Consider the following 20,320-nt stretch of genomic DNA (forward strand, 5'->3'; position numbering starts at 1 on the left):
TATTCCATTTATATGTTTCAGAACACACTGGCACGCTCCTTCAGTGTGTCCCCTTGTTCCATCCTGCCTGATGTGTGCTTGGCAGGATGGTGCAGCTACCTTTTGTTGTTGTTCCAAAAACGCAGTTTTGAGGTCCTGGTGCGCACAGGAGCCAGTGCAGCCATATTGCTGTTTCTTGCTCAAATGCAGCTTGGTGATGTGGGGAAATGCTGTTGAGTGGGTCAATATATCCCACACATGCATCAGTGCCGAGATTGACAGTAGGTCATACTTCGTTCTTTTGGCCGACCTCTGCCTCTCTTCTTCCGAGGCATCAGTGACTTCAGTGCTCTCTGTGTTATTAAGAGGCTTCTGTGTCATTGATATTGCAGTAATCATTGACTCAAGGGGAGCATCAGGAGTTTTATTACCCAACCCCTGAGTAGCCAAGGAAAGCTCCCCCCACTACCCAGTCTCGAGAGGTAGAGCAGCAGATGGTTGGTTAGACCTTGGGATCTTTTCTTAATTTGGGGACTCGACTTGCACAGCAACTACTTCCCCCTCCCCCTTATCATTAGGCCCCCCCTATTGTAGTTGTCAGCGGGCTCACCACTTCCTAGGGTTTCAATGTTTCAGGGGGACTCAAGAGGTGCACAGGCCTCCAGTCATCTCACCGGCTGGTGGGTCCAAATTCAGATGCAAGACTTTTGGCGAGTAAGGCAGCATTATCACTATTCTGTAACGCTCACCTGACTCCCACGGGGGCGCTGGCCTGGTTTGCGCTGCTCTGACCTCGTCTAAGGTGATGCGCAGAGTTCGGAAGACGGACTGGACCGGCCACCAGATCTGGCTTGTCTGACTCGCAGAAGTATCCTTCTGTAGGTGAGAATAGGGGGTTGACTGTCTGCGGGGTAATGCAATCGGCCTCCCACTTACCCCTCTCACCGTCCTCAAAACCCTTCTGTGCTTCCCTGTAGCGTCTCACCTTAGGGTCTGGAAGGACGAGCTCTCCATCCTGCTTCTGATGCAGGGGCGCGTTGGTAACCAGTTACGTCACTGGATTTTCGGATGGGTGAGAACCAAACTTGCTTGGCTTCCAGGTAAGTTTTTCTATAAGTGTTTCCCCTTGTGTCCATGCATTAATGTTCTAATGCTAATGTCTTTTTCCCCATAGGGGCCGGGGTACGGAATGCCGGGGAACAGGCACCGACCCGAGGTAAGCGGTGAAATCCTTGTGGAAATCAGGTAAGTCTTTAATGAGTGTTTTGGTAATGTCTTTTCATTCACTCATTAACGCTGATGTCTTTTTCCCCTTAGGGGCCGGGGTCCGAAAATGCCTGGATGAGGCGCGGACCCGAAATGAAAAGGGAATGACCCAACAGGTAAGTCTTGACACGGAGTTTTAGCTTCCCTTTTCCCTTCTTTCTCTCACCTTTGTTCTTGTCTTTTTCTCCATAGGCGCGGGGGCGCAACTGCGAATCCGGATGGTCGCTGCTGAACATGGAGGCGCCCTGTACAGGTGAGTAGAATGCGGCTTTGCACCGATCGATTCCGATGTGCTTTTAAAAATAAATGTCTTCCTTTTCAGGATTGTCGGCAAAATGTCTCTGGGATGTAGATTTAGCAGGTGAGGCCTTTTCCTTCTTCTGTTCTCTTGTTCCCTTCCTTTGCAGGTGATTCAGGATGCTGGCAGGTGTGGCAGAAGTCAAGATGCAGGAGCAGACACGGTGAGCGTCCAGCTGCTAGATGCAGAACAACGCGAAGCACGTGTGGCTGATCGGGTGTGGTTTAAATAGCCTTGGAAGAAGTTCCTAGAATGTGTCCTTACTCCAATCAGGTATGTATCCTTCCCCGACCACGCCCGGGTGGTAAATGAGTCCCACAGGTAAAGTAGTTCCTTTCAGGCCTCAAGGAGGCCGGGGTTCTGCAGCATGGTCTGCATCAGGTAAGTGCATCCAAACACTTTCATAATGAGCCTGGCGCCTATGGTGCCAGGACTGACGTTTTCTATGAGCCCGGCGCCAGACGCTGTCCAAAGGGCCCCTATAAGGGGTTGCTGGGACCTTCCCCGGGGACTTGATGTCCGCTTTCGGGGACGCAGGGCCTGAGCCGGCTCCCCGGGAGCGGGCATCGTGACAGCACTCCCCCCCCAAGGCCCCTCCCAAGGCTGTTCCCTCCGGGGGTTTTGGTTTGTTTGGGAAGAGTCGGTGGAATTTCCTGACTAATCGAGGTGCAAGCACAAGGTCACTGGGTTCCCACGACCTCTCCTGAGGTCCGTACCCCTTCCAATCAATTAGGTAGAAAAGCTTTGACCTAAACATTTTTGAATCTAAAATGTTCTTCACTTCGAATTCGGGTTCCCCATCTATTTGAATAGGTTCTGGAGGTTTGAGTAGTCGGGTTCCGGGTACCACTGGTTTCAGAAGTGACACATGAAAAACAGGGTGAATTCGCATATTAGCTGGTAAATCAAGTTTAACCGCTACTGGGTTAATTATTGCCGTAATAAAATAAGGTCCCAGATATTTTGGGTTAAAAGTTCGAGGCCCTTTGAGCGGTAAATGTCTGGTAGCTAACCACACTTGATCCCCAATCTGATACGGAGGTGCTTCACTCCGATGTAGGTCAGCATTCTCCTTGTATTTTCTCTTGGCTTGTTGTAATAGCGTGGTTGCCTCTTTGAAGGCTCGGGTAATGGTAGAATGCAGATGTTCTACTGCGGGCACTCCGAGGTTCTGAGGTGAGTCGAGGTTTGAGGTTCGAGGGTGATGTCCAAACAAGGTATAAAAAGGACTGTGGCCAGTTCCAGAGTGTACCGAATTATTGTATGCGTATTCGGCTATCCAAAGAATGTCTTTCCAGTTGCTTTCAGATTGCTTTAACATACACCGTAAGTACTGCTCAAGGGTCTGATTTGTCCTCTCGGTCTGACCATCGGTCTGAGGGTGGTGACTGGTCGATAATCTTACGTTGATTTGTGCCATTTGACAACATTTGCGCCAGAAGTGGGAAATGAATTGGCTTCCCCGGTCAGAGATTAGTATAGATGGGAATCCATGTAGCCGAACAATATTTTCGAGGAATTCTTTGGCTAGGATAGAAGCTGAAGGTAAACCTTTCAAAGGAATGAAGTGGGCCATTTTGGAAAACAAATCCACAATTACCAGAATGGTATTGTATCCCGAACAAGGAGGCAAGTCCGTAATAAAATCCATTGATAGGGTGTGCCAGGGTGCTGGCGGTATGTCTAGAGGTTGAAGGAGACCGGCTGGTCTTTTCTTTTGACCTTTATTTTGGGCGCAAACACCACAGGACATCACAAAAGATTTAACATCTTTTCGCCAAGAGGGCCACCAGAATTGTCGTTTCACCTTTTCCATTGTCTTGGCAATACCGGGGTGTCCCTCTATTAATGTATCAAGATAACCTGAAATAACTAGTTCGTGTAAATCCTTGTGCGGCAGGAATAAGCGTCCTTGGTAATAAGGTAAACCATTATCTATGGTAAAGTCTGATCCCTTTTGTATCCAATCCTGTCGGACTGTAGGGTCCAGGAGTTGTTTCACTCTGACTTGAATGTCTTCAAGCGTCTGTAACGAAGTCATGCCTAGAATTCTCTGTTCGGGAATTATTGGTACTGGTTCTGAGTTTGTATCAGATTCTCCCATTCCAATTCGGGATAAGGCGTCTGCTTTGCCATTCTTGCAGCCAGGTCGATAGGTAATCACGAAATCAAATTCAGCGAAAAACAAAGCCCATCGGAGCTGCCGTGATGACTGAGCCTTGGCGGTTTTCAAATACTGTAAATTCCGGTGATCAGTGATCACCGTGATGGTATGTCGAGCGCCAAGCAGGTAATGCCGCCAGGCTTTAAAAGCGGACTTTATGGCTAACAGTTCTTTGTCAGTGATTGCGTAATTAATCTCTGGTGCTGAGAATTTTCTGGACCAAAATGCTACGGGATGCAGTTGGTTGGTTTCAGGATCTCTTTGAGACAGAACTGCTCCCATGGCTAGGCTGGATGCGTCAGTTTCGACGACATACGGGAGATCTGGACGTGGGTGTTTCAATATAGGTGCGGAGGTAAACTTAGCTTTTAAATCCTGGAAGGCCTGCTCGGCTTCTTCAGACCATTCAAAACGTTTATTTTTCCTCAAGAGTGCAGTAATGGGTTGTACTATGCGTGAAAATTCCAGGATAAACCTGCGATATAAATTGGCAAAGCCGAGCATGCTTTGAACCCCTTTTACAGAGCTAGGTGATGGCCATATGAGGATGGCATCCACTTTTCTTGAGTCCATTCGGACTCCTTTGGGTGTCTTCTGTGGTATGGAAAACACATTTCTCCAGTTTAGCAAATAGTTTGTGTTGGCGCAGTTTTTCCAGAACTGCCCTAACCTGTTTTCTGTGATCAGATTCCGAAGAGGAGTACACTAGAATGTCATCGATATAGACGACAACACAAACATCGATGAGTTCCCGAAGGACATCATTCATGAAGAATGGGAAGGCAGCAGGCGCATTGCACAACCCGAAAGGCATTACCTGGTATTCGAATAATCCATATTTTGTACGGAAGGCTGTTTTCCATTCATCGCCTTCTTTTACTCGCACCAGATGATATGCCCCCCGGAGATCCAACTTGGTGTATATGCAAGCGTCCTTCACCTGGTCAAGGAGTTCAGGAATCGGAGGCAGAGGATAACGGTTTTTAACCGTTATCTGGTTCAATGCGCGGTAATCGATACAAGTTCTAAGGTCGCCTTCTTTTTTAGGCACGAAGAACAAAGCCGAGGATGCCTGGGACTTTGACGGGCGAATAAAACCATTGGCGAGGTATTGATCCAAATATTGTCTCAAATGCAGGTTCTCAGGTTCGGTAAGGGCATAAATCCTGCTACAAGGGGGTTGTGCACCGGGCACCAGATCGATTTGGCAATCGTACGATCGGTCAGGTATATCTTGCCGTCAGGAAGCACTGCTTGCCTCAGTGGCTCACAGCAGCCGCCTCCGACAGTTTCCAAAACCAAAGAATTATGTTTGGCTTTTTGGCCTTCTGTTATTGGCCCCTTGCCTGCCCCAGTTTCCGTGGTCAAGGATTTGGGTGTGAAGCTATCTTCATCCCTGTTGTGCCTCAAGTGAGTGCAGTTGTTTGTCAGTCTGGTCACTTTCAGTTGAAGATCCTGCGTAAAGTAATCTGTTTTCTTCCTTTGAATTTACGGCCTTCTGTGGTGGCAATTGGTGTGCTTAGTATTGTGGATTATTGTAATTCTTTGTACATGTCCCAGCTTGGTTTTCTGATCAGCCGCCTCCAAGTTTTGCAGACTTCAGCAGCCCGACATCCTATGGGTGCTCCTTTCAGGGCCCATATTTCTCTAGTCCTGCGGTCCCTACATTGGTTGCCAGTTGTGAAGTGCGCTCAGTTCAAATCTCTATGCATTTTGCTTTGAGCCTTCTATGGCGTTGGTGCAGAATATTTACAGCATACATTTCATCCTTATGTTCCCGCCTGTTCTCTGCGCTCACAAAAAGCCACTCTCATCCAGGTGCCCACTTATAAACTTTCTCGGGTGGGCTTCCTCTGTGGCAGCAGTGGGATTGTGAGTCATTGATAATCATCTTTTTGAAGGTCGCTAAGAAATTGGGCCTCATAACACGGAATGCGGTAAGGGTTTACCGGTACCGGTAAGGGCACCAGTACCGGTAAACCCTTACCGCCTTACTACGAGGTCCCTTTGCTGGACCCGACCTCAACGGCTGGTTTTAGCAGCCGTTAAGGAACGGGCCCGCAAAGGGACCTTGGTGCTAATTACGGAACAGCAATTTGCGGTACCGTAATTAGCTCCTTCCCCATTCCCATTGAGCCCTATGGGGGCAAAAATGGGAATGGGGAAGTGCCTTGGTGAATGGGGAATTACCGCCCCCGCTCACCTTGGATCAGGGCGGTAATTCCGCCATCCACCAAGGCGGACACGGTAAAATACCGGCGGCAACCATGGCGCTAATAGCGCCATGGTTACTGCATACCGTGTAATGAGGCCCAATTGCCTTTTTTAGATCTTTGGCCCTGGCTTGTCCTCTCCAGTTGCTCCCAGCGCCAAGATGCCTTTGGGTGAATATTGCGCTTTATAAAATCGAGAACATAACATAGCATATGTCCTTTATATGCATTCATGGACTCGCATCTCAGTATCTTGTTACTTTGGTATTCTGTTACATTCCCTCTTGTCCTCTTGCCTCTCGAGCTCAATTGGTTCATACTCTCCCTAACCCCTGTGCCCCCAATCCCACTTTTGCTTCTTCTCCCTCTTGCATCATAATTATCGGAATGTTCTTCCGCTTGATCTCAATTATTTTCATTACTAATTACTGTTTTTTCATTTACCATCCGCCATTTGTTTTGTACCATTGACATTATTATGTGCAGTGCTTTGGCAAAAACGCCTTTTAAATCATAATGCACACAAATATAAATCTCGCTGATTAAGATGCTAATTCTACCTAAGTGTTGTTTTTAATATCCTGATTGTCCTTTCTAAACAGTTATTTGGTCAACTTCAATGTCTTCTTCTCCATCGCATGTGAGCTGGCAAGCAATGAAATGAAGGGATACTTTCTAGTGGCACAGGCCCAATATCCTCCCCATTGCTTCAACCAGTGCCCTAGTTAGCTGCATGTATTTATTGGGCGGGCCTTAGTAGCCCCAGCGAATATCCGTGCTATTGTTTTGAATGGTGTCCAAGTGGGGGCATGGTAAGATTAATGTGGTCCAAACTCCATTCCACATGTTCAGCCTGGGCAAAGTACACTACGATGTGTGCTTATATCTTCCCTCCTAAACTTAAATAGAGTTCAAGGGGTTCCCATTACATATGAGAAGCATTTCCTTCAAGCAATGGCGACATTTGGTATACATACATGTGTGACCTATTTCCGAACTCACCCTTTCCATAATTGGAAGAGTACAAACATAGAGGGGGTGTTTCTCCTGTTGAGCTACTGCTTTTCTTCAGGCTGAACGTCACTTTGAAAGCTCCTCTCCTCGGATGTCCGTCTGTTGCTCCACCATTTGTGACAACTGATCTCTAAAGTGCATATGCTCATTTCTAAGGACATACACAAGGCTTGTGAAGACTCTAGAGAAAAATGGGTGCTCTGTCGTGGTACTTCAGAGGAAGACAAATGCTGGTATACATGCAGCCAACCTAAACGTTTTTCGGGAGGATAGCTCAACGGCAACGTGCTCGCCTTGGAAGCAAGACGACACGGAGCAACACAGGTTCGATCCCCGGGTCTGCGCTTAGAAACCTCTCGGGATTAAGCTGACAGTCGGCCGAAGCTCCCCAAAGGATTAAGTGAGTCCGGTTCTTCACCTGAGGGGCTTTCGGCCTGAGGCGGAGCAGAATTTTCTATTGGCAATGATCTTTGTGACAACATTCCCTTCTTGATATTTAAGCATAATTCCAATAGGGAATTCTTGTCAATATTGTTGTAGTTGGTAGAATTCATACTAGAATACACTTCTACCTTCCCTCCCTCTTACCGCACTCCAACCATGTCTGCCTGAGACGCCTAGGGCTCCGACAGCCTGATCAGCCGTCTATTTTGGTAGCGGCAGTGATATTCACAATCAAGGCCGTGGCCGCAACAGGACAGTGCAGGCACGGTGGGACAGCCCAGACCTCAATGCAGGTTGCGTTCGCTTCCTCTCGAGATTAGAAGAAAGGACCTCACGTCAAGCCGCACCAGGTTCAGAGATCGACCGATGTACTCAGAACTGGCCGCCTCTGACGTTCCACGTTAAACATTTAATGAGTCTAGCATTTATTGTATAGAATTCCAGAAAGACAAATTATTTGTTATTCCTATTCTTTCTTTTTTAGGGTCACTGCTCAAAGTGTTACACTTGTGGAACCCCCTCTTTTTTTTAAGAAGCCTGAACAAGAAACCCCCCACTCTATAAACAAATAGCCACATGGCACTGGCCACAGCCCAGGAGCTTCAATGTGTTAAAAAAAGGTTGTTTTGTATGGGTAGCAAGGGAGACCACAGGGGTAGCAAGGGGGACATCAGGGGTCACAGGTGTGACCCAAGGGAACCCCAAATGACATCACAGTTTCCTCCTTCTATCCCTCTATCTGGGATTGTTCCCTCTATCCAGAAAACTCCTTTCTAGGTGTTTTTGCTTTTTCTGCTGTATGTTGAATCCTTGGCCTTTTCCCTCTTCAGAAAACTTGCATCTAGGCATCTTTGCTTTTCTGCTGTTTGTTGAAATCTATGATTTTGCCCGTTATCTGGAACACTTGAATCTAGATGCCTGCATTGCTGTCGTGTCAAAGTTGGGCATTGTGCACTGCAGATTCTCCCTCCCTCCTCCCCGCTCTCCCATGATGCATTCAATCTCCTCTATCTTCTCTAACTGCTACTCTATCACCTATCCTATCCCTCTTTCGGAGTCTGGAAGGAAAAAGTTAGAGAAGGATCACCTGGTCTCCAAACCAGGCCAACCCATCACTGACACCTATGTCAATGCTTCATCCAGGCATTGTCACTGACATCCTCTTTGTCGTTTCCTCTCCGGACCTTTGGAGTCCACATCTGGTCTCTGTGCTCTCCCCTTTCTCTTCCTCAACCATTAATGGTGGCACCCATTGGGAAGTACTCTAGGCATAATTCCCTTTATCTAGGGCCATCCTTAATGTCTACCTGAATGGCACTGTCATGGTCCAGGGCTCTCAGCCCAACATCCTTCTTGATAGGTGCCTTCCATCTCTCATCAACTTCCTCCTCCTACCACTTCTCGTTCTGCCACCCCTCTGGTACCTCTGCCACCACTGGCGGGTGTACCACATTCCTGTACCACTCCTCGGAAGACCTTCAAAAGTGGCAACCAGCTCCACTTAGCTACCCTCAAATCTTGCTCTGCCGTTAAACACTCCACTGACAACTGCCGCCTCCTTGGAGACCTGTACCTCGAAGTCCTCGCTCTCACCGAGATGTGTTTCATGGCCAGCTCCGTCATAAGGTTTGATACGCTCCTCCTGGAGGGCTAGAAGGTCCTCTCTGATCCCAGGCCTAACCGGTCCAGGGGCAGAGAGGTCCTGATGTTGCCTTAATGGGTACCTGTTATCATACCCACTCAGCCCTATTCCTCCTTTGAATCCCTCATCTGCAGGCATGGTGTCGCTCCTATCCTCTTGCTGACTGTAGCCACCATCTACGGGCCCCCTGGTGCAGTCTCTCTCTTCCTCTCAGAGTGGTCTGACCTCACCTGTTCTCTCCAGGCCTCCACCTTCAAGCTTCTCCTCAGAGATTCCAATATTCACCTTGACTCACCTGATGCAGCCTCTGGATTTTTCCGCAACCTATGTGACCCTCTTTCCTGCTCTATTCTTCCCTCCGGTCCGATGCACTCAGCCAGACATACCTTGGATGCTCTCATCTCAGCAGACATCCCCATCTCCAAACCTCTCATGACACCTCTCTCCTGGACTGATAATGCTTTCATGTCCTCTCACCTGGACCTTCTGTGTCGTCTGGCTAAGCCTCTGCCCACACTGCTAGTCTTCCCTTCCCTCCTCCTATCCTCTTTTCTCCCATATCACCTGATGAGGTCTCTAGGCAAGTCTGCTCGATGAATGTCTCATCCAAACAGGTGCTTCCCTGCTCCTCCAGAACTATCAAGGACAACATTGGCTCCTTTGCTCCATCCTTGGCTGATTTCTGCAATCACTCCTTTGCCACTTGACCCTTCCCACTACTCCTCAAGCACTCCCTTGTGCACCCTCTCGTCAAAAAGCATTCTAAAAACCCCTCCTGTCCGGCTAACTACCGCCATTACCCCCTTCCTGGACAAACTCTTGGTGTCACAATCTATGTACCTTTTTATATCCAAAGGTTTGGTGTTCACAGTCCCTACTGCAGATATCAGATAAACAACAAGACAACACTAACCTGGTCCACTAGCAATTCGTAGAGATGAATGGAAAGCTCACCTAACCTCCTCTCCCCGCGCCGGAGAAACCCAGGTCGAGGAGGGGAAGTCAGGGAAACCCTCGTGGGGGAGAAAACCCTGTTGTACCAGGAACTCAAAAGAAGCGATGGGCGAGTCTTGATTCCCAGGAGAGACTTCGGGAGTTGGACTTGCGATCGCGAACTATCCTGAAGAGAGAAACCAGGTGGTGTTTAGAAAAGGGAGAGGTTGCTGCAGTAGGACTCTGGTGAGCGATATACCTTTAAATCTGAATGTCTGTTGAGGGGGTGTAAGACGGCTTGCACGAAGGTTGTATTCTGTTCAGCGCGTGGTAGAAAGTAACTCCCTGTCCTTGCTGAAGAGACTGAAGAATGGAGAAAGGTTAGTGATGGAATGAATGAAAGTATGTTGTATGCTGGGGGGGTTACGGAACTATACGTACTGCAGAGTGTAGAACCAATGCCTTCGGTGTAAGTGTATGGAGAGCTGGTCGGGAAGAGGACCAAGGGTAGAGGAGTCTGATACTGAGAAAAGGGAGAGACGGTTGAAAGATTACAGACAAGCGGAGTATTCGAAGGATAAAGAGAGCTATCCTAGAATTACGAACTCACGGTGCGTGGCCTCTGAAAACAGTAGCAACGCGCTGGACCGAAGACGCCGCCGAAGGAAATCCATTCTGCGAGGTTGGGGGCGGAGTCATCCGACACTCTCGGATTCGGAAGGCTGGAGCGCTGCTTTTCCTTGCTACCGCCATGTTGGAGGAGGTAGAGGCGATGCATGAAATCCGTCTCCACCTGTGCCAGAAAGTCCACGTGAGCCGCCCCCTAGAGGGAGCGGACGTGACAGTATGCCCCCTCCGAAGGGCGACGAAACCCGGTTTACCAGGATGTAGCCGGTAAAACCTGCTAACCAAACGGGGAGCATGAACCGCTGAGGCGGGTTCCCAAGAACGTTCCGCCTGAGAATATCCCTTCCAGTCTATAAGAAACTGTAGCACCCCTCTTCTATAGCGTGAATCACAGATCGAGGAGACTTCGTATTCTGGTCCTTCACTTGTCAGGACCGGAGGGGGAGTTCCCTTCTTGGACACATGGAATCGGGATTGTACGTCTGGCTTCAACTGAGAAACATGGAATGTAGGGTGTATGCGTTTCCAAGAAAAAGGGAGACGTAACTTGAAAGCAACCAGGCCTTTATTTTCAAGAACCAAAAAGGGTCCAAAGTATCTCGGCGATAATTTAGAAGGTTTCAAACTCTTGGGGAGATATTTACTCGACAACCAGACCTTGTCACCAACTTGAATGGAAGGAGTGGGACTCCGATGTTTGTCGGCTTGTATCTTATAGCGTTCATGAGCATCCTTTAGAGCTACCTGTGCATTTCGATGTCCTTGTTGAATGGAGGTTATTAACCCGTCTAAATCTGGATAGGAAGTATCCGTGGGAACAGTCGATGGGTACACCTCCGGATGAAATCCAAATGTACTAAAGAAAGGACTAACACGTATGGTGGAATGAACTGCATTATTATAAGCAAATTCTGCTATAGGCAGTAAAGCCTTCCAATTATCTTGTAAAGCTGATATATAACATCTTAGATATGCTTCCAGGGTTTGATTTAAACGTTCAGTCTGGCCGTTGGTCTGAGGGTGGTATCCTGAACTGAGCGCCCTTGAGATCCCTAGTAAACAACAAACATGTTTCCAGTACTGTGACGTGTATTGTGGTCCTCGATCCGAGATAATGACCTCCGGTAGTCCGTGGAGTGAACAAATGCGTTCCACGAATACCCTGGCCATAACAGGTGCAGATGGAACAGATGGGAGAGGGACAAAATGCGCCAATTTGGTCAAAGAGTCTATCGTCACCATGATGGTATTACAACCCTCTGACCTTGGTAAATCAACGATAAAGTCTGTTGATATTATTTGCCAAGGTTTCGTAGGAATTTGGGTCAGGATAAGTTTGCCAATAGGAGAAATCCTTGGGGTCTTGGTTTGTAGACACACCGGACAAGACGCGACATAGTCCATTACATCCTTGCGAAGTGTCGGCCACCAGAAGTGCCGTTGAATTTGTTCTGTAGTATTGAGAGTACCTCTATGCCCGGCTGCCTTGGAGTCATGACACATTTTAAGTACCTCTAATTGTAGTTCTTGATCGGGAAGGTACATCTTGTCTTCCCTGAAAAGAAGACCCCGATCAGCAGTAAGTCCTAGTTCTCGCAGGGTATCGTCCTGATCCAAGTCTAGATTTCTTGTCCTTAGTGCTACCTTTTGAAGAAAAGAATGGACAACAGGCACTGTGACCAGGTTGGGAAACATAGGTTCAGGCTGAAAGGGAGCTCCTTTTTGTGGATTACTGCGGGATAAAGCATCCGCTTTGAGATTAGTCTTGCCCGGTATGAAAGTGAATGTAACCCGAAAGGGTGAAAAAAAATGTGCCCATCTAGCTTGTCTACTATTGTTAGTTTGGGCATATTGCAGTGCTTGGAGGTTGTGATGGTCGGTTCTTATTTCAATAGGAAATAATGCTCCCAAAAGTAAATGACGCCATTCTTCAAAAGCCCTCTTGATCGCGAGCTACTCTTTCTCGAGAACCGTGTAATTTACTTCTGCCGGGGACAGAGTCTTCGATAGGTAAGCAATGGGTCTTTCGAACCCCCTGTCGTCCGGTTGTAACAGAACCGCTCCAATACACTGGTCTGAGGCATCTGATTCCACTATGAATCTGTGAAGCTGATCCGGCATTGCCAAGATAGGAGCTCTAGTAAATAGGGCTTTTAGCTCCTGAAAGGATTCCTGAGTTTCATTTGTCCACCGAAATACAACCCCTTTCTTTAGCAAATGAGTGATGGGATGGGTGAGGGTAGAAAAATGAGGAATGAAGCGCCTGTAGAAATTCGCGAAGCCAAGAAATCGCTGTATTTCTTTAACTGACTTGGGGGCTGGCCAATCAAGGATAGCTGACACCTTTGAGGGGTCCATGGAGACTCCTTGATCGGACAGGATATACCCTAGATATGCCACTTTGTCTTTATGGAATTCGCATTTCTCTAATTTACAAAAGAGATGGTTCTTCTGTAGTCTGTGTAAGACTTCTTTAACATGAATGACATGGTCTGCAAGGGTGGATGAAAATACCAAAATGTCATCTAAATAGACAATGACAAAATGTAGGGCTATATCTGCAAAAATGTGGTCCATAAACCTTTGGACTATTGCCAGGGAATTGGCTAATCCAAATGGCATTACACTATATTGGAAATGACCAAATGGTGTCCGAAAGGCGGTCTTCCATTCGTCCCCTTTTCTTATGCGGATGAGGTGATAAGCACCGCGTAGATCCAGTTTAGTGTAGAGTCTAGCTCCTCTAAGCGCTTCCAAGATATCCGGGATAAGCGGCATGGGATACTTGTCTGGCACTGTGATCTTATTTAACCCTCTGAAGTCAATGCAGGGACGTAACTCGGTCGTGTTTTTCTTTGGAACAAAGAAGAGTGACGCCGCTGCAGGAGAGGTGGATTCCGTGATTAAGCCATTTTCTAGATTTGTCTTCAGATATTCTTTCAGTGCCTCTTTTTCCTTGGCGGACAATATGTACATGCGGCCAAAGGGGAGAGGACTATTCGGAATCAGATCTATACAACAGTCATCTCTGCGGTGAGGTGGTAATTCGGTGAATTCTCTTTTTGCAAAGACCTGGTGGAATTCCTGATATTCCTGAGGAAGAGTGTTTACTTCGTTAAGAATCTTATTTGTGACACAAAAAGACTCTAGAGAGTGCTTGTTCTTGGTGGTGGAGGCGACTAAGTTATGGCAGTTGTGAACACAATGTTCTGACCCCAAAAAAAGAGTGCCAGCTCTCCAGTTAATAAAGGGGTTGTGAAATCTCAGCCATGGCAATCCTAAGATTACAGGATAATGTGCAGTCTTGATTAAATCTAATTTCAGGATCTCTTGATGTGCCGCTATAGTCATCGTGAGAGGAGAAGTGTGGTCTTTTATGGGACCAGAAGTAAGAGGGCTACCGTCCACACTCTCAACCAGGATCATTAATGCCTTGGGTACTTTTGGAATCCCTTGTTTAGTAGCAAATGTGTCATCTAAAAAATTTCCTGCGGCTCCGCTATCGATAAGTGCGGGCACGTTTTCCAATCTTGTGCTACCCCAGGCTAGCGTAACTTCAAGTACTATCATCTGATTTTCTGTGGATAAATCTTGTTGAACCCTGGGAATGCTTTGAAGGGAACTAGTAACTCTGGAACCCTGCACCGTCGTTCCCCTTACGGTCGGGCGCTGGCGTTTCCCGCCTTCCTAGGTGGAGTATGGGGACATTCCTTAACCAAGTGAGAGCTCTCTCCACAATACATACAAAGACCCTGAGTACGCCTTCTGGTACGTTCACCCACAGATAAAGGACCTCTAGTATTCCCTATTTGCATCGGCTCCTCGGAAGGAACTGGTCTAATAGGAGACAGGGTACCTTCGGTGGTTTGTCTGCTCTTTCCTTTTCTTCTTTCCTTCTGTCTTTCTTGCAGTCTATAGTCTAACTGCATAACCAGTGAGATGTATTCCGCCATGTTATGTGGACGTGGGGCTCGGGACACCTCGTCCTTTAAATCCTCAGAAAGTCCTCTTCGGAATATGGTCATCAAAGCTTCATCGGCCCATGCCGTGTCAGAAGCTAGTTGCTTAAAGCGTGTGATATAGGAAAGGAGATCCTGACTACCCTGTTTACAATCCAATAACATTTCCTGTGAGGCAATGGTTATCTCCTGTCTCCCAAACATACTCTTTATGCTGTTACAAAAAGCAGGGTAGGAATCAAGTATGGGATTGTTACTGGTAACCAAAGGAGTGGCCCAAGCTAACGCAGCCCCTGACATTTGGGCAATCATATGGCCCACCTTGTCTCTATCTGTCGGGAAAAAGGCTGCCTTAAAGGCGAACTGTACAGAACAGGACTCAAGAAATTCCTTGACTGCATGGGGATTACCATCAAAACGTCCTGTGGGTAATGGGCCAGGAGGTACTTCCGAGCTATGGGCTGCTCGACCCACCTGTTGCCTCAAGCTGGTATTCTCTAGCTTCAATAGCTGAACCTCGGATGACAGGGACTGAACCGCTGCCATTAATTGTTGTATTTGTTGTTCCATAATGGATCCTCTGATTCTGTCAATAAAGACTGTGAGGCCGGTATGTAATTGAAACATTTTTTGGGCGTTGCTAACTGTCACAATCTATGTACCTTTTTATATCCAAAGGTTTGGTGTTCACAGTCCCTACTGCAGATATCAGATAAACAACAAGACAACACTAACCTGGTCCAGTAGCAATTCGTAGAGATGAATGGAAAGCTCACCTAACCTCCTCTCCCTGCGCCGGAGAAACCCAGGTCGAGGAGGGGAAGTCAGGGAAACCCTTGTGGGGGAGAAAACCCTGTTGTACCAGGAACTCAAAAGAAGCGATGGGCGAGTCTTGATTCCCAGGAGAGACTTCGGGAGTTGGACTTGCGATCGTGAACTATCCTGAAGAGAGAAACCAGGTGGTGTTTAGAAAAGGGAGAGGTTGCTGCAGTAGGACTCTGGTGAGCGATATACCTTTAAATCTGAATGTCTGTTGAGGGGGTGTAAGACGGCTTGCACGAAGGTTGTATTCTGTTCAGCGCGTGGTAGAAAGTAACTCCCTGTCCTTGCTGAAGAGACTGAAGAATGGAGAAAGGTTAGTGATGGAATGAATGAAAGTATGTTGTATGCTGGGGGGGGGTTACGGAACTATACGTACTGCAGAGTGTAGAACCAATGCCTTCGGTGTAAGTGTATGGAGAGCTGGTCGGGAAGAGGACCAAGGGTAGAGGAGTCTGATACTGAGAAAAGGGAGAGACGGTTGAAAGATTACAGACAAGCGGAGTATTCGAAGGGTAAAGAGAGCTATCCTAGAATTACGAACTCACGGAGCGTGGCCTCTGAAAACAGTAGCAACGCGCTGGACCGAAGATGTCGCCGAAGGAAATCCATTCTGCGAGGTTGGGGGCAGAGTCATCTGACACTCTCGGATTCGGAAGGCTGGAGCGCTGCTTTTCCTTGCTACCGCCATGTTGGAGGAGGTAGAGGCGATGCATGAAATCCGTCTCCACCTGTGCCAGAAAGTCCACGTGAGCCGCCCCCTAGATGGAGCGGACGTGACACTTGGAGAAGCTGCCCATCTCCCAGCTTATCCACCACACTGAATCTGTTGGTTGTCTCCACAACCTCCTTCAGAGCAGCCAGAGGCATGGAAACTGCACGCCTGAACACCCGTGAAGACATGTTCTCTAATCTCGATGCCAACTCTCCTTCTGTTCTCATCCTTCTTGTCCTTTCCTCTGCCTTTGATATTGTTAATCATGCCACTCTGGATTTGTTGACCTCCTTCCTCTCTGACCAACATTCCCCGGTTCAACTGGCCCCTTTTCTCTCCTCCATCTCACTTTCCACTGTGGTGTCTCTATAGGCTCTATCATCTCGCCATGGCTTTTCCATATCTACCTTGCCCTTCTAGCCCATTTGATCTCTGCCTTCTCTCCTAACTTCCATTGGTTTTCGGACAACAAGGATAGTTCCGGGACTTTTTTTTTATTGTTCCTATGGTTCGGCCATGTGTTTTTAAGCATAAATCGGTAGATCGTAGAAAACTTTCCTATGGACCTTACCCGACTTTTCGTCCATTAACGCACTCGAAAACAGCCGCCATTTTATGATAATCCTATCATTTCCCCCCATCGCCCTGGCTCACCTGCTTTTGCGGCACTAAATCAAATCCCCCGCCCCTGAAACAGACTTGATCAAAACATTCATATTCCCCGCCTCTATCCGTGACGTGACTGTGCTGCGTAGGCAAACGCGCCCAGGCGTCTTCTACGCGACTCCACACAGAACCAGGAAATCAACACAGATGAGCTCACACAACACAGCGCGCCACAATTGGGAATATGAAACTGTACTTTTAAATTAAACCGCAAGATTGTAAATTTGGTAAAGTACATTTATTTGACATCAAATGTTTTGAGAATATTCAGCGATTTGCATTTTTATTTGCTCACGTTCCAAAAAGTTTGTTTCGAGGAACACGATGTTCCTTTGCTGTACACAGGGTCTTAGATCATCTCACAATACAGCGCCACAATTCGGAATATGAAACTGTGGTTTAAAAGCAAACGGCAAGATTGTACATTTGGCAAAGTACATTTATTGGACATTAAAGGTTTAGAGAATATTCAGCGATTTGCATTTTTATTTGCACACGTTCCAAAAAGTTCGTTTCGAGGCACACAATGTTCCTTTGCTGTACACAGGGTCTTAGATCATCTCACAATACAGCGCCACAATTCGGAATATGAAACTGTGGTTTAAAAGCAAACGGCAAGATGGCCACTGAGGATGTACTTTGTGACACCTGCACGACCACCGAACTCACAATTTTCTTACTTTCCATGTCCTGAAAGTGGTAGGTGCAGTACTTGGCTGAAAATCCTGGGCTGTCGCACTGTCCATCACCGGCTAGCCTGAACCGTTTGCCCGTGAATGTACTATCAATAGACATTTTTTCCATTCTCCAAGCTTCGCTAATGGCTGGAAATAGATAATCGGTTTGGTATTTGTAGAACTGAGTTTTCGCAATGAAATGGATTCCCACAAACTGAAAGAAAGACTCTAATTTTTTAAAACTTGAACCACTAAAAAGTGCAGCCGCTGCACAAAGTAGATTGCCTGCTGGCAGTTGTCCCAGCATGGGTTGTGCAGACCATGAGAAAGGATGATATTTTGTACAGGTGGCATGTATTTTAAGGTTAGTGCCTCGAATTGCACGAGTCACATTAATCAATGGCTCCGCACATACTTCCCCACCTACCGAATGCCCACATTTCAACCGAATAATAATACCAATCAAACAACTATCGAATACAATGAATTTGGCCTCTTTCCTCATACTGTCACTCTGCATCCCAGCTGGTTCGGCCTGTAACGTTGAGGACATGTCACTCACATGAAAGGTAGAATCTCTGATATCGTCTTCCGCTATGTTCAGTGATATTGATGGTGTTTCATTGTAATCCACTTCATTCTCTTCCATTGCAACATCTGTTCCTTCTCCGGCGATGGGTGAATAAGACAATTTCTTCAACTTTCTCGCGGTCTTAGTTTTTGCGGGTGTGGATTCTGTGAATTGATCTCCGACTGCATCCGAACTACCAGGAGGACATTCACTATCAATGGCTGGTGGTGGTATAGCTCAGTTGTCAATCACTTCATATTCTTCCCATTGGCACGATGCATCTCCAGTCTCAAGTCCCTGCCAAAAGGTTTGACAAGTAACATCTCTCGTTCGCTTCACTTTCTGTGTAGATCTAGTTCGTACACCCACTCGCAACTAGAGGACAGATTGGAAAAGGGATGTTCAGTTTAAACACAACTTACAGTATTGAACTATTAACAGTGAAAAACAACATAATATAGTGACCAGGACACTAACCTTCTTTTGCTTTCTTTTCTTTGAAACTTTCTTGCCTCGAACTTCAACATCAGGACGCTGTTGCTCCGACTCGTGTGTGCATGTCTCCACTTCCTCTTGCGCTGCAACGACTATATTGTCATGATAAGCACATCCGTCACGCACTGACGCTCCATAGACTCCCTCAAACATAGAACTTTCATTAGTATGTATAATAATATCGAAAACACAAAATGTACTTGGGGACCAATACCCACGTACATCTCAATAGCAAAACACAAATGAACGCTTTGTGATGAACATTCAAACGACAATTATTCACGCATTGTTGATCTAGTTAGATGGAACTGTCAAGATCCATACCTCGGGCTCCTCATAGACTTCCATTGATGATATTATTGAAGATGATGCTTCAGTAACTCCCTGAAACACAGCAATTGCATTAGTATGGTTTTCTATTTTGATAAAAAGAACAGAAACTTTGTGCAGGCGTCAACGGCTCATCTAAATAGACCTGCACAAATGATCAGTTGTCTAAAATAAATAATGGATATGTAAATATGATTCGATTTGCTCGATCGTTGTAAGTGTCACCACCCAGAGATCTGCATCAACTACTAGGGGTGATGTTCTTGAAGAAGAAGGTCGTCATCTCCCTGAAACATAGTACTTGCGTTAATAAAGAAGGAAGTATAGCGGATGTAATCACGTCATATGATTTCGCTTGATCGAACTGTCAGTATCCATACCTCGAAATGCATAAGAACATCAAGGGACGATGTAACTGCGGAGCACACTTCTGCAAGCTGTTGCGCCGACCCGTAACTGCATGCTCCCCCTTCTTCTTGGACTAATGCTCCATCGACTCCCTGAAACATAGGACTTTCATTAGTAATGAACACAATATTGAAAAAAGAAGACACATAGGAGGGCGACGACAGACGGACATATCAATGGCTAAAAACGAAAGAAACATTGTGTGTAACAATCACGCTACAAGAATGCAAGATCTGATGATCTCCATCGATGGAACTGTCCGGAAACGTACCTCGAGCATCTGAGTGACATCAACGGTAGTCGTCAATACGTTGGACTCCTCAGCATCTCCCTGAAAGTCAGTACTTGCATTATTATGGATAACTATAATTATAACTGAAAACAAAGACTAGAGGACGAGTACAAGGGTGTACCATTAGGTAAACTAATTACACGATAAATTAAAACTATTGATTTACATGCCTAAAACAAGTCAGTGGCAGAATAGCCAAGTAAGATTACCCGATAGGCGCTTGAAGTGGCTGATGACTGCAATAACGACACGGATGGAGAATCTTCCGCCTTCATATTGAGTGGATACATAAATGGGGAAATTATTGTTAGCTAATGCTACACACTACCGCAAGGCCGAGAGATAAATACGTAAACTTGACTCACCAGTGGAGGGATGTGGACGAATAGAGTGGGAATAGCGGTTGAGAGCAATTTTCGCCTCGCTCGCGGTGTGTTCTTCTTTATTAGCAATGATGTGGAGTACATGTCAGAGGTAAAGTGCCTGCTGCAGATGCGGTATCGATCACCCCTCTTGTCCGCAAAGACTTCTATGACTCTACTTTCAAGCTCAGACGGTGGATATCCGCAATATCGGACCCATTCTCTTATCTGATCTATTGTCTTAGGGAAAACATGCATTATAGTACCTTCAGATTTATTATGGGTCTTCGAAGGGCAACCGCCAATGGAACAGGCAGGCATTGTGGAAAGTTCTGAAAAGTAAAGATCAACAATTCTCTATGAATACCAATGTAAACTCAGAACATGTGACTAGTTCCTTGCATGTACTGTCTTGAACGAAAAGAAATTGGACGCAAAATGATTAT

Source organism: Ambystoma mexicanum, chromosome 4q (assembly GCF_040938575.1).
Source record: "Ambystoma mexicanum isolate Mex_15411 chromosome 4q, UKY_AmexF1_1, whole genome shotgun sequence".
Taxonomy (NCBI): Eukaryota; Metazoa; Chordata; class Amphibia; order Caudata; family Ambystomatidae; genus Ambystoma; species Ambystoma mexicanum.